The sequence below is a fragment of the Hippoglossus hippoglossus genome, chromosome 9 (assembly GCF_009819705.1).
Source record: "Hippoglossus hippoglossus isolate fHipHip1 chromosome 9, fHipHip1.pri, whole genome shotgun sequence".
Classification (NCBI taxonomy): domain Eukaryota; kingdom Metazoa; phylum Chordata; class Actinopteri; order Pleuronectiformes; family Pleuronectidae; genus Hippoglossus; species Hippoglossus hippoglossus.
In genome coordinates this window covers 16,573,345-16,586,691 of record NC_047159.1, presented here as the reverse complement: position 1 = coordinate 16,586,691, position 13,347 = coordinate 16,573,345, and the positions used below count along the sequence as shown (strand labels likewise).

The 13,347-nt window shown below is 44.4% G+C and overlaps 1 long non-coding RNA gene across 1 annotated transcript in view; it reads right to left on the bottom strand.

Moving 5' to 3' along the window:
• Positions 1-1,684: 1,684 nt before the first annotated feature.
• LOC117768346 overlaps positions 1,685-13,347 on the bottom strand; it is a 37,085-nt gene continuing 25,422 nt past the window's right edge. The window contains exons 3-4 of the long non-coding RNA XR_004615045.1: positions 5,549-5,647; positions 1,685-2,029 (exon numbers count right to left, since the gene is read on the bottom strand). This is a non-coding gene — a long non-coding RNA (uncharacterized LOC117768346). The remainder of the gene's footprint in view (positions 2,030-5,548; positions 5,648-13,347) is intronic.

Sequence of the window (13,347 nt, the reverse complement as noted above, 5' to 3'; positions counted from 1 at the left end):
GACTCAAAAATTACAAGATCATTAAGATTTATTAATGTAAGTTATTGACCAAAATTTTCATTTGGTGGAAATTTGAGACCTCTAAAATGTTTTAGGTTGTGCAGTGGTGTAGCAGTTATAAAAGACCTCTCGTGTTAGAGGTTCAGTCTGCTTTTTGAAGGCACGACCTTATCTGTGGTCACTGCTTTTGTTTGGATGGAAATGTCCTTTAGAGAATAATAATTTCATCATGTATCTAACTGTTACAGTATATTTTAAGTCTGCAGCAGCAGGACTGACTGGATGCAGTGCACAGGATCTCATGTTACATCCTTCAAGTTGATGCCAAGACAAGTTGGAGCTATTTTAGCCTCCCGGAGAAACTTTATTGTTGACGGTTCCTTTATTTACCTGTAGATGTGACACTGCTGGCTCCAGGGCATCCTTTGTCTAATCACAAAAGCCACTAGCAGTTGATACAAACATCTCTGGACACTCTCGGAATACCACACCGTCTCACCTGTCACACTGTAACAATCACATCGACAAGTCGGTGCAAACATGAGGTGTAAAAATGTGCACAGACACAGCCATCAGCATGGATTCCTGTCCCATATGACCGCTGATGTGTTTGTGTGAGCGTGGCCGCATGTACGGTATGTGTGTGTGTGTGTTTGTTTGAGTCTGTACTGTACGTGAGTGTCTGTCTGTCTGCGAGGGGATAGGTGGAGGCGATCTTTCATCTCTGGCTGTGATCAGGTATTCTAGATGATATGATATGATGATACAGGCCCAATTAAGGGATGGGGCTGTGTGAAAAATGTGATGACAGGGCAAGCGGAACACTAGACTGTGATCTGACATCTGAGAAGGAGAGAAAGACAAGGGAGGGAGGGAGAGAGAGAGAGCAAGAGAGCTAGCAAAAGAATGGGCAAAGGTGGGGGAGGACAAGTGGGGGGGCAGATGGGACTGAAAGACGTAGGAAAGAAGGGAAGAGTGATGCGAGTAAAGGAAATGAAGATGGGGTAAGCAGGAGATATATAGTGAGAATGAATGTTAAGTAGGGAAGGACAGAGAATTAATATGATTAGGAAGTAGCAGGGAGAATGGAAAGTCACATAAAAATGAATGAGGGGTAATGAACGATGTGGGGAAAAATAGGCTTCTTCCCCACAAGAAACACTTTAGCAGAAGTTGTGGATCCTACTTTTTATCCTTATAGTGTGAATACAACTATAGGGAATTTCTAGTACAGGAAACAAAAGTCAGATTGTCCTATTTCTCTTTCAGAAGCACACGCCTGAAGTGCATGGGCAGAGAAAGACAACAAAACATTCTAGTTGTTAAGAAGGTGCAGAAAATAAGCAGAGAATCGTGAAAGTTTTTAATTGTTGTTTTGTATTTTGCACATGCTTGATTCTAAAGATCTCACCAAACACTTTGGAATGAAACTGATTTCAACAGGGGAGCCTTCTTGCCTCGGCGTTTCGTAAGTCTGTCTGGATAACTGTGTCAGGTGTGTGATTTTGATCAGTGCACTCGCTGCTTTGATCACCCTGCCGGCTTTTTATGGGCACGCCTGCTCTTTTTCGTTAAACTAAATGGGACCCAATTATGTCAAGTACTATTGTTCTTTACCTGGGGTGCACAGAAACAGCAGTGCACAGAACCAGGAGTAAAATAACACACACTTAAAAGACATCACTTAAAGTAAGAAAAAGGCTTTTATTTAGCTGTCAAAAGATATACTTGTTAGACTCAATCAATTACATGAAATAAATGGGAAGTTTATTAAAAAGATAAACATTGAAACAACAAGTTCCAATTTGGAGAATATTTCCAGCGTATATTAATATAATACATATGCATATTTGTCCAAGGCCGCCGTGATTGCATCATTATAGGTCATCGTGAAGGGTATTTCACCAGTTGAGAGAAATACAGAAGGCAGTTTTTAGAGTTGTAGAGAATATGATGAAGCTCCTGGCGCTTGTCAGACACGTCAGTCAAGTCAGATTCTTCTCTAGTTGATCAGGTTGGACACGCTTACCTAAAAAACGAGAGAAATATAAAAAATCATTTAAACTTCAAAACATTAAACGACATTCCAGAAATCTCAGTTGATCATTTGCACTGTTTTACATTCTATTGCATCAAAGCTTCATGGAAAACTTCAGAAAAAGTTGCCCTTTATCCACAACAGGCACATAACCTCTGTGTGTGGTGTGAAAGTATGTGTAACAGCACTGGTTGTAGAGTTTCATCTCATCCCAATGTGAAATCCTTGAATGAAAAGAATTCAGTGAGTCCTGAGTTGCCAGTGTGTACTTGAAGGTGACAAAGGCCTCGACAATTATCCACTGACATTAGTCCCCCCCTCATATCACACTGCACTTTCCTCCCATTGTTCCCCCTGCACTTCTCACATGTATTGTCTTACATGATATCCTTAGAACCCGATAAGACGCCCGGGTGAAGGTTTTTGTGGCTGAGGACACAGGCCTGGGAGTGTCTCAGGGTTACAGCTGCTTATTATTCTCCCATAGAAGAGACCGGGAGACTGCAGGGTCCAGGGAACGCCTTATCGGATCCCCTTTACACCAAGCCTAACCTGGGTCATACCTGCATCTCCAGCCCTTCCTCCATTACTCCCTCCATACCTGACACTCCCTTCATCCAGACACACATTAAGGTATTACATTTCTGCCAAACTATAGAGCTCGCTGACAAGCACTGGGGGTATTCTGGGGCCCGATATGAATGTATAGGGCTGTGCACAACAGCTGGGGTCATTTGAGAAAGTAACTAACTCGGTTATACCTTGACTGTATGGTGTCATTGTCTGCATTGGTCAACAAGGACAGAGATACATGTCATATAGCATCCCATGAATTTCCTTTGAGGTGTTTCCTAAAGGTTTGCTGTAAATAAATTTGCAGATTTATCTTGTGAAAACGTCTTAAAAGGGAATCAGTCTTGAAAGCTGCAATAAGTCATCAACTCCTCTTTGTGTTTTTTTTTTCCTTTTCAGGGAATTCACATTGCACAAAACCACTATTTAGGCCAGGTCTGTCTTCTACAACACATTTCTCTGATGTTTGGCTGACAGTACAGAACAGTTGGGGGTGGGCCGGAGGTCCCTGGGTCATCAACAGCCAAACTCAGCCCAACTCCAAAGAGATGAAGAGAAGTGGATTCAGACAATTCAAGCAAACCAGCCTGTCCACTCAGAGCACCTCAAGGGCACACGCTGGCTGCCTGGCCTGCCTGTCTATCTGTGGCAGCTGATCTTAGCTACATGTGCCTCTCATCTTTTCTGCTGACACTGCACTTTATAACCTATATACTATATAAGGATGATGTCCGCAGTGTGTGTGGGTGGGTGTCGGTGTGTGTGTGTGTGTGTGTGTGTACACATGGTTCCCGAGCCAGATTTTTCTCAATATGTCTGATATTTTGGTTGCATCAGACAAAGCATTGACAGTGTGACAGACAGATTATATGAAATAACTGCAACAATGTTCTTTCAAGGTTGATTACATTTTAGGCAAGTGTCATTTTTGGCTGAGTGATGTCGAAGCAGACGTTCTGCCATGGATAGAAGGGACAATACATCAGTTACGGATGATTGTGCTTGATTAAGATGAGAAACAAGGAAAATACCTGAAGGGGAAGGTGTGAAGTTGAAGTTATCTATCTATTTGGGATATATTTGTTTTAATTTTCATCTTAATGGAAGCGGATTCACTGACCAGATCTGTTATCATGCTCTCAACCACAATGCACATTTATGCGGAAAAATACAAGAAGTTTTGGGAGTGGTCTCCCCTCATCCACAAAAAAGGATTTCATGTCAAAGTGTCCCTCAGGAACTTGACAAAGGCAGAAAGTGGTGCCTGGTGTTGCCCCAAGTCTGATAACAGGAAGGAGGAGTTGTATGACTTGTTCTCCGTCTGCTAACTACTCCCAGTGGGCCGCAGTCACATGCCTACACTCGCCATGAGGAGGCAACTGATGCTGCTGCTGATCTAAAGAGACTGATACCTGACTGAAGCCTTTCAGGTCTGAAAGAGGCTCTATATATATACAGGCTTGGTGAAGGAGAAAAATGATGCATACATATGCATGTACATGTGTACAGGCACACATGTGCTTGCACTGTGTGTAAGATGACTTCAATTGCATTTTGTAATTTAGAACACTTCATTTAATAGCACCAAATCACTAATTAAAACCAAACTTACCAAGAAAAATGAACACTTGATCATACATCAGAATGATAAGGACAACCTAAAATGACAGAAACCATCTTTGAGAAAAAAATATTTGATGCCTTTGACTTTTTAATTTGGCTCATATCCCATATTTTGGAACCATACTGCAGCCAACCAACAGGTGGCCATCAAGACGCTTTGGCTTCACTTTTGGGGAGCTATCTAGTCATTCATATTTAAATACAGTTTATAAGCAAAAAGGTTTTTGGTTCAAAGCCAGGTTGTGGCTACTCTAAATTTCTCGTGAATAGACTATTCAGTATTTTTAAAACCATGGCTCAAGACAGAGGTGTACTCATTGACCTTTGGAACCATTTTACAACATGGAGACTATATCATGTATATTATTTATGATGTTTTAATAGTGATGTACGGTTTATAAATTGTTGTATTGTCAAAATAGCTTTATATTTAACTCTGGTAAGATCATTGTGTTGTACATGGGCCCACTTAAATCCACTAATAAACTAAACTAAATGAATGTTCGTATGTCTCAATAAGCTGGCCTGTGATAGGCTGCTGACCTGTCCAGGGTGTACCCCGCCTCACACCCAGTGTAAACTGGGAGTGGCTCCACCCTTCCCTAAAAAGTAAAAATGTTGCCAATGGATGTTTGGGAACATAACACTGTAGATACAGATTCTAACAAACAGACTGGGTTAAAAATAAACGCACATGTTCACGAATGCACAGACATGCACAGAGATATGACTGACACGCACAGAAACGCATCTCCCATCCCATCCACTCCCTCTCCTCCCTTCTCCATCTATCTCTGTCCATGCTTCTGAACCTTGGGGAGACATATTCTTTTTCATCTGTCAGTATGGATGGAAACAGACATGTTCAAAACACACAACAATGGCCGCGCCAGCACCAAGGAGGCTCTATGTTTTGTATGCTTGAAGCACTGCATTATTTCCTAAGTGTCTTGCAACCCCAGTATAGTAAATAATGGATGCTCCCCTTCCTTCTGGAAAAAAACCCTTTTCACTTCAGGGACAAGTCATAGTTTACCTGTATAAATGCCCTTTCTGTGTCTTTGGAGAAATGGATAGCACTAAAGGATGTGGGTCAGGCGATTTCATTAGCACAGCATTTCTCTCTGTCGTCTCCGATCAGTCGTTTGAAAGAGGCAATGTCACTCAAACTGTCTCACGGACACTTTTATATGGAACTCAGAAGGTTCAGAGTGAATGCAGAGGCCGCTGATCTATAGCAAGGAATTTGTGAAATATGGCCCATATAACAAGAGGGCAGAAACAGTAATGCTTGAAAGGGGAGCGCGCAGTCACCTCTGATATCAGCAGAATATCCTTGACGTCTTCAGCCTGGAGGCTCCAGTCATTATGCCATTTGTTTCTGGGTCACAATCTCCGAGGTCTCCATGCAACCTAAAAAGACAGGATAGGCATTGTGTTTAGTGCTGAATGTTCATATACACTCAAACATGCGTACATTCAGCGGATAAATATACAAGTATACATGTTGCTGTACACATTTTAAAGACATTTCATGAAATCAGATTTCATTAGACGATGAGAATCATGTCATGTCTGTCTTATCTGTTTTTTGACCTACTTGCTTTGCTATACTTTGTAGAGTTAAGGAAAAAAACTGCACATATGGTGTGCCACTACACAACTAAATATCTGGCCTCCCTCCCCCATTCATTCAGAGGTTACATCGAAAGAGTTTCAGCTATTGTGAATTATTTACTTGATTCACTGTTCGGCCCTTTAACCCCTCAGCAAATGCACAGGCAGCCGAGGTTAAGAATACACTCCCACTGGAACTGAGTTTGACTCTACATAGGTGTGTGTGTGTGTGTGTGTGTGTGTGTGTGTGTGTGTGTGTGTGTGTGTGTGTGTGTGTGTGTGTGTGTGTAGGGATGTAGGTTTAAAATATAACACAGTATATAACCCATGACACATATGGCACCTTCCATACTCTCTCTTACTCTTTTTCTCCCTCTTTTACACACACACACACACACACACACACACACACACACACACACACACACACACACACACACACACACACACACACACACACACAGGAAGTCATCAGAGCATCATTATGTGGGTACTTTCTGAGTGAGAATACAGGCTGTCCCAGATGGGACTATTATAACGCAGCTTGATCTGTGCAAGAGCTGTGAGTGTGATAGTGCGAGGTTGTGTGTGTGTGTGTGTGTGTGTGTGTGTGTGCGTCTAAGAGTGTGTGTATTGGTGTGTGTGCATGTTCGCGAGCATTAAGCGAGTCTTGACCCCTGCTTCATGACCTGAGTGAATGTGAGGGTGCACCTCCCTGTATCTGTGAGAGTCTGAAATATATAGTACAAGCTTTTAAACTGTGCCATGCCAAACCCTTAGCGAGAGGGTGTTTTCCTTGACAACACTGCAAAAACTCTGGCTTACAGACACTTACATGGGGGTATGCATACAGTCGACCTATTTACGTTGGGCCTCTGAGTCAAAGGCTGCAGTAAAGGTGCCTGAGATACACATGTGTCAAACAGTGAACTGATTGAGGCTGCAGCAGCTCGCCATCTGAGTGAGTGAATATTAATGTCACTGAGATATGTGGGCCTTAAACACACAAACACGCACAGTTGGCCATGTTGCCGTGGTATGTCCCTGGCATGCAGCAGTGTTGTCATGGATACCCCGAGACACATCCGCCATCCCATATGTGGGGGGATGCTGAGCGCTTCAGAGGGGCTGGCGCCTACCCCCCCCCCCCCCCCACCCCCACTCCCAAACCCCTACTCTTTATCCCCTTCCCCCCAAAAGGAAATCCTTATCCCCTCCTAAACAAACCCTGCTCAGCCTCATCAACTGAGTATAACCTGGAAGCACACGGCAGCTACGGTATCTCCTCCAGTGTTGATGTCCTCCTCCCTCTTAACTGGGATGGCTTGTAATGTAACCGGAATGTGGATGGAACAATTAAGAGTGACATATAGGTGGAGAGTACTTCGCCAGTACCAGTTTAATTCTTGTCTCAAGATGAGAAAAGGTAAAATAGATGTTGCTCAGGGAAAATGAATGACTTTTGGGTGAGTTTATGTGTGTAAATGTGTGTGTGTGTGTGTGTGTGTGTGTGTGTGTGTGTGTGTGTGTGTGTGTGTGTGTGTGTGTGTGTGTGTGTGTGTGTGTGTGTGTGTGTGTGTGTGTGGCCCTCAGGGCTATGGTTAAGCCTGTAGTTCATCCTGAACTGATCCTTTTCATTAGCCATTATCAATAATTCAACATTGCACTTGCTTTAATGGTTTAATGTGGGCAAACCGCACACATCCACACTGACACTCACACACTCTACTTAATAGCACTCAGTCTCTTGGCCTGCACCCAATGCCACTGAGGTGAATATAGATGTGTAAACGTGCATATAACACAGTCAGTGCACCTGAAGCTTTCAAAGGTAAAATAGCTATCAGTCAGAAACAGCATTTTGCCCTATATACCAGGCAGCCACAGGATCCCTTGATTTAGAGAAGAAATCATTTATTATTTCCCTACAAAAGTCTGTTTTACTGTATATCCAGTTATATTTGCAATAAAAATCCACATCAAATCCTCGGCTCTGAACTAAGGAAATGAAAGGGTTAATCTTTTATGACGTGTCCCCTCCTGTCTCTGCTCCCCCTGCCCTCCCTTTCATATTCTCCGGTATGGTTGTGCGCTCTGCCTGCACATATGCTGAAGAAAAAAATAATAATCCTCTTTGATTGGAAGGCTAATTTGAAGTGTCAATTATTCTTATGCAAATTACGGTACAGATTCTCACGTCTGAAATGGGTTGGGGGCACAGATGGGTTCATGTGCGACGTACGTGTGTGTGTGTCTGTGTGTGTCTGTGTGTGTGTGTGTGTATGTGTGCCAATCTCCCTCCAAAAAACATACAGCGCCATTCCACCCCCCCCCCCCAACTCTTCATCTATACCTCTTAGGGAGGAAAGCTGGCATACAAAGACAGGCGGCATAATGGGACAAGGATATTTGCATGAACATTGTCCACACTGAACGCCAAACAGATCATAAATTGGAGAGCACAATGCCAAAATAGTGACAAAGGTGTAGAATTGCAAGTCAGCGTCCCAAAACATTCGACAATGCCCAGGCATGGTCCTATGTTGTAACGTAAATAATGAAATGATGTTGGGTAAACAGGAACTGAACAGCAGCCCGGCTGTATCATGGGAAGCATTGTGGGCCAACGAAACAATTTACTAGAGCTTTTGTCGTCTAAACACTTGCCTCTAAATCTCTCTTTTGCGATTGTCACACCAGAGGTGCAGGCGAGAAATGTAATCCTTGTGTCTGCCGGGAAGAGACACAAGAAGATCATGTTTAGAGAAAAAAAGGGAGAAATCAAGAGCAACAGCATGTGCCTGAAAGAGTTTAGCTTGTGTCCAAGTACAGTATGTGAATGAGTGCACATTCCTCTTTCTGGTAATTAAAGCTTTGGACACAAATCTGGAGTCTGGATGAGAGATTTAGTTCGACAAAGTGAGGATGAAAAAGGAGAAAGGAAAAAAAGGAGTAGACAGACAGAGAACTCTACAAATAGAGTCTGTTGTCTGACCCTCTCAGCTGATGTGGTGATTCAAGTAAAAAAAAAAGAAAAAAAAAAGGCTTTTCAGGCCCAATACAGGATCAAACAACCTGCTGTAGAGTCCGGTTACACCGTAACAATGGCTTACATTCACTCCCAGCCTCAACACACAAGCTTTTACCTCAAAGAGTGCAGCGCGAGAGAGAGCGAGTCTAGTTTGGAGGCTGGTGGGTGAAAATGCGGGTATATGGAGTGGAAGTATATAGCGATATCTTAGACGATAATGGCGTCCAACTGATTAGATGGTATCGGCCTACAATGTTTGTTTTCAACTGTCGGCTGCTGCGGCTTCTACTGAGATCTATGGTCGACCCCGCAGGCACTCTCAATCTCAAGGAAACCTTCAGATATTGCCGGAGTAAGTGAAGCGCTCTGATAGATAGCATTCAAAACTCCCAGATAAAGGCAAATGGTGAAGAGGGAGCAGCTGAGGACAGATCATTGTCTACCGAGTGAAACGCGCCGACATCTTTAAAACCAGCGAACCTGCCATTCTCAAAATCATTTATTGTCCGACTGATCGCATTTGAACATGTGATGGACTTTTAATTGACTGGTGAAGGTTTTGTTTTTTTAACTCTTCCATTCATTATCTCAGGATTTTGAACTCAGACATATTGACGGATTCCTAAAGATACCTCATGGCCAGACCACAACAGCGGCCCCCTGTAAGCTCCTCTGTCCACAGCAGACAATCTGATTAATCACACACCCACAACAATAGCTACTATATGCTAACCTTCCATGGACCATGCTTCTCCAGCGAGGAACGGCAGCCCCGGCAACTCGTATTTGTTTTGCATTGGTTCAGTAGTTCTGGGGGAAATTAGTATGCAGTCAGGGACGGGCGAGCTTGTCAGGATCAGGGGGAAATCTCTACCCACCCACTGGGTGGATCTACATTCATGAACAAGGTTGACAAGAAAGCTGACTAGTGTAAAGACAAGGAGCAAATAAAATGGTGGAGAACACCCTGAATATTCTTTTTCATATGAGTGCACTGAGAACACCTTCGTAGACAGCACTGTGCTTTATCTGGCTGTCGTGCACGTCTGTTCATCTGTCAGGACACTCACTCTCGCTTTTTTCCCCTCTTTTTTTCCCATTCTCAAGCCCCTCGTCTCTTTCCCACAACTCTGTGTCATGCACGTCAAAACGCTAAGGCCAGTCCTTTCTGAGGGTGTTCTGGTGGACCATGGAGCGAATAAACATCCATGTCAGGAGAAAGCGATCTGGTGCCCTTCTCTCGCTGAGCCTGAGCTCTCCTGGGAAACACACAGCTCATACAATGGATAGAGGAGGCCTTTTGTTGAGTCGCTGGGAGCTGCAGGGCTAGCTCTCGATCAAACAGGGGCGTGTGCGTGTGTGTATGTGTGTGTGTGTGTGTGTGTGTGTGTGTGTGTGTGTACATTTTGGCGTTTCACACATGCGCATAAACACATGCACAAGTAAACCGCACTGACACGCGAGAGTGCACCTTCGCCCACACACACTTGAATCACCGACTTTCCTCGTCTCCCTAAACTCAGTGTGACTAAGTAAACTTCTTCACCCTTTTTGCAGTAGTTACCAGAGGGCAGGAAGATGAATTTAAAATAGCCAGCAGGAGAGGAGACAAAGAGGAGAGTGGTGACGAAAATCAGTGTTGGACTGATTTAAACTGGTTTAGTGTCCGTCTAAAGGGGCTTTCTGTTGTACCATACACAGTTCAAAGCCGGTGGCTGGGCTCCCTCCTGGGGTGCAAGGCAGGGGAATCCTGCAAGGCAAGTGTCTCATGCTTGTGGGTAGCCTGTGTGTGTGGTACAGTTGTTTATTATGAAGTCGAGAGAGAAATATCTCAAATATATGAGCTCACATTGGAATGGGATTAAGTGTTAGGGGGCTACAATTGTCAACAGAACACTTTAGGGGCAGGAGGTGGACGAACACACACTGCATACATATTTTTTTTTAATTTAGCACAATCAGCTGTTATTTTACGATTGTCTGTTTATTGAGGCTGGATAATGGGAGTAAACATGGAGACATAACATATACCAAAAAGTTTCTGTCCTTATCCCAGAATGCATTTGAATACATTTCCATTCAAGCCACCACCTTGCTCCTGGCTGTACATCACGCGTGTAGGATTTATGGGAATTCTGCTCACCGAGATGAACTCACACCGTATGACCCTGGGACTCCCCTTTTCCAGTCCCCCAGTTTCCCACAGCCCCCCCACCTCTCCTGTTCCACTCTCCCTTTTGCAACCCTTCCCATCTTCCTCCCTACCTTCCCACTGCCCCCCTCCCCCCTGCACTCCCCTCCCATCCTGAGTCTCTGCCGTGCTTTCAACTCCAATTTTGGGCACAATGAAGTTGTTCTGGCTGACAGTTTGGCCAGTAGAATAAGTGTTGTTTGAGCCCGCTGTGTGGCCCTGTAGTGGTCCCATTCTCCCCCTCGCTGGCTCAGTTACAGAGGGCCTCGTTGGTGGGACACGGAAGCCATCCGGCCCCGCGCTGCTGCCCCTCGCCCAAATGATTAGCCTGTAACTACACTCCGGCTCGCCTTCTCTTTATACACACTCAAACACATGCAAACACAAACTGGTGCTTATCATCTAAGCGTCCGCTTTTGAGTGGAGTAGAGTTTCGGGATTGCTAAATGTCCTCAAACCTTTATGCCCCTCATTGTTTTGACTTCATATGGTTCTGTTCCTTGTTGCATCTGTTGTGGTGCGGTCGCAGCCTTACCAAAGCCAGGTTGGCCTGATTTACTCAGTTACTCCACGTCTTGTAGGACGTGTCAGAAAGGACTCTGTATTGGGGTCAGCTGGAAAGACAAAGCCTGCAGCCCTCTCTCCTCTGTCGCTTTCGGTAAGCATCAACCGGCCTCCCCTCCGCACCCCCCACCTCACCCCTCACTCCCTCTGTTTCTTCTCCATGTTGTCTGTTCCTCTCTGTTCCAATGAGTTATCAAACAAATATAAAAATCCAGGCTATAAATATTCTTCTTGTTTATATCCCCGCTGACATGCACGCACACACACACACAGACACACACACTCACACAGAAGCCATGACATGAGAAAGTGACTGGGAGAGGCCCTGATGGGGGGACCATATGTCCAGGCGTTGTATATCAGTGGGCTCACCCCCAGCACTCTGCTAGACCACCATAACTTAGTTTGTCTTCAGCACAAAGTTTGGTCCAAGCTTGGCTGGGTTCATTAGGAAGCTATTCTCTGGAGCCAATGAAGCTCAACAGACCTCCAACAAAGGGGCTAATCACACCCACTGCTGCTCTCTCTCCCTCTTTTCCTCACCTTCACTCTGTCTCCAAAATACTTCATCGCTGCCGTTTTCACAAGGTCTCACTGCGTAACTAAATATAAACCAACTGTGTGCAATCGGACGGCACCAAACAATAGAAACTGTCAAGCAAATTTTATACAATACAGGACAATCTGTAGCTGAAGAGCATTAGGAATAAATGATCAGAGCTGCAGAACAGCTAAGTAATGGCACAAAACAGCATTTGTCCAATATTGAGGTCTTTCATTCTTTTGTGTCTAGACACTCACTGCTTCATAAACATGAACTACTGCGTTTCCATTGAGGATTCCCATCTGCGACTGTTTGTGTTTGGGAGTGGACCTTCCAAAGTGTCACGTTCTCACCTGACAGACATTTTGCCGTCTCGGGTGTTGCTAGTGTTAGTGAGATGCCGTGTGTAGTGTGCACGCTAACCCGCAATGTGTTGTGTGTGCATATCAGTGCATGTGTGAGCAAAAGGATGCGATGCACCAACAATGGAGAGCCCCGGGCTGCTGAATACTTGAAATGACCTTGAACCTCAGCATTCTCCATTCCCATGGCTGCAGGGACGGTGAGCATGTCTGTATGTTTGTATGTGTGTATGTTTGAGAAGAAGAACAATGAGGCTTTGCACTTTGTCTGTGCACATAATAGCTCTTCAAAAATGTGTTACACAGACAGCCAGGGACAAGATATCTCCAAATAATCTACAGCAAATAATCTAGGTGAGATTTTATGGCCATGAAATTTAGAAAGTAGATTTTATTGTCCTGGAAAAAAGTGAAATTTGTATATATTCTGTAACATTTTAAGACCAATTGTCATCATCAGGATATCCCTCATGTGTTGGTTATATCTTGTCACATCAGACTGAGCTCTCCACTGTCACATGTGTACCACACTGCCTCCCAGCCTGCAGTGACTGGATTTGCTCCCCCTGCATCCAGCAGAGAAAGAGGCTTGTTCCATACCATGTCCCCTACTGTGCACACTGGGCTACAGGCAAGCATGGACGTGGCTGATCTGGACACGACTTAAACACACAGACACTGTACACACGGGAAGGTCCCGAAGCATGCAAACACACACAAACAGACACGTAACTGTGTGCACGCTGATGAAGAGGACTTGGTGGGTTAAGAATGACCGTAGGGGGTAGGGATGGTGAAGGGAGA